At 39.6% G+C, this 1,950-nt stretch overlaps 1 non-coding gene across 1 annotated transcript; it reads right to left on the bottom strand.

Annotated features, from left to right (window-relative positions):
• Positions 1–388: 388 nt before the first annotated feature.
• On the bottom strand, positions 389–495 carry LOC122058542. Its single transcript, XR_006133834.1, has one exon. It is a non-coding gene; the product is annotated as a small nucleolar RNA R71 (small nucleolar RNA).
• Positions 496–1,950: the final 1,455 nt, after the last annotated feature.

The raw sequence follows: 1,950 nt of genomic DNA, 5'->3' as shown, positions 1-1,950 counted from the left end.
ATCTGGGAGACCAATAGCAAAACTTGCACCTAAATCTCTAAAAGATAGGTTCTACCCTACTAGAATAGCCCAACCTTCCTGTATAGTTCTACCATAAGCCCAGGGCAAAAATTTTGAGCTCAAATCTCAATACAGCACTATGTTGCCCCATTATCATGGGCTACCCTCTGAGGATGCATACCTATTCCTTAAGGAGTTTGAGGAGGTTTGTGTTCTGATTAAGGTCCAACAATTGACTGATGATGCTATAAAATTAAGGTTCATAACTTTTACACTCAAGGACCAAGCTAAGAAATGGCTCTATGGTCTGCCTACCAATTCCATTACCACATGTGGTCAGTTTACTATAGTCTTCCTAAAAAAGTTCTTTCCTTTGCATAAAACCAATAAACTCAGGAGTGACATTCTTTAATTCAGACAAAAACCTAGCGAGTCATTCTCTAAATTTATGGAGAGATTTAAGGACCTCCTTCAAGAATTCCCTCACCATGAAATTGATACATGGAAAGTTTGTCAAATTATTTATGAGGGTATTGATTATCAGGCCAAGCAGTTGTTAGTGTCTATGTGCCCCAAATGTTTTACATCTTTTACAGATGAAGACGACACTTGGAACTTTTTGCTTGAATTGGCTGAGAAAACTAGAGAATGGGAGTCTACTCAAGAAATTGGGAGGAAAAATAAGGGTTACCTTGTAGAAAGTGTTATGGCCAAAGAGGCTAAACTTGAGAGTATTTTCAAGAGACTCGAAGCCATAGTAGTCAAAGGACCTACCCAACTAAACCAAATAAATCATTCTGTGCCTACGTGTAGTTGGTGCAGTATCCCACGCATGTGATGGAGAAGTGCCCTAATATTTCTAGTGTGAATGGCTTGAATGTAGGTCCTGAAAATGTGAATGCCATGTCCCAAAATAACCCTTATAATGAGACCTATAATCCAGGATGGAGGAACCATCACAACATCTCTTGGAACCAAGCCAATAATTAAGCAATCTCTTGGAACCAAGCCAATAATTAAGCAGGTTCTAATTTTCAACCCTTGAGTCAAGGGCAGTTTTTCCCCAACAAGCCAATCAAAGGAACATGTTCCCCAATCAGCAGAACAATTTTAGGATCCCCACTCAATCTGCTATTCTGCCACCTCCTGTAAATCAACCTCCAGGATTCATGAGAGGAGGTGGTGATTTGGCTAGGCTTTCTTCTTTAGAGAAAAGCATGGAACTTCTTATGAGTACTTTCATGACAAGCCAACATAACATAGAGAAGCAAATCTCCCAACTTGCTAATGTTTTGCATGAAAGGGAAAAAGGGAAGATGCCTAGTCAGCCTAAAACCCAAGAATGTGAATTTAAATCATCAACCAGTTCTAAATCAGTTGAATTCAATTCAAAAGAGTCCATAACAAGAGCCCTCCAGCCAATGTAATGCTATTTATGCTTTTCGGAGTGACCGAGAGTACCAACATCTAAATCTTCCCCATCTATTACTCCTGTTAACTCTCCTTCTGTTGAGGACACAAGTGTGCCTCTTATTCTAGGTTCGTTTGATAAACCTAAAGCAACTAAAGATGATTTAGTTGAGAAAACCAAACATGATTCTTCTGAAAAAGGGAAAAATCCTAACAATCCTTATGTTCCTTTTATCCCCTTTCCCAATCGGCTGTTAAATAAAAAGAAGACTGCTTCCATGGAAAAAAATTCGAAGTCTTCAAAAAGGTAGGAGTGAACATCCATCTCTTGGATGCCATATCCCAGATCCCTGCCTATGCAAAGGTCCTGAAAGATTTGTGTACTCACACACGCATCACTCGTGTGCCCAAAAAGGCGTTCTTGGCAGGTAACATTAGTTCCATAATTACTCAGCCTATAACTGCCAAGTATAAGGATTCAGGGAGCCTTACCATAGCTTGTACCATGGGCAACACCTACATTAAGCATGTCTTACTTGA

The sequence above is a fragment of the Macadamia integrifolia genome, chromosome 12 (genome assembly GCF_013358625.1).
Source record: "Macadamia integrifolia cultivar HAES 741 chromosome 12, SCU_Mint_v3, whole genome shotgun sequence".
NCBI lineage: Eukaryota > Viridiplantae > Streptophyta > Magnoliopsida > Proteales > Proteaceae > Macadamia > Macadamia integrifolia.
Note: the sequence above shows the minus strand (reverse complement) of the source record. Positions and strands in the feature narration are given on the sequence as shown.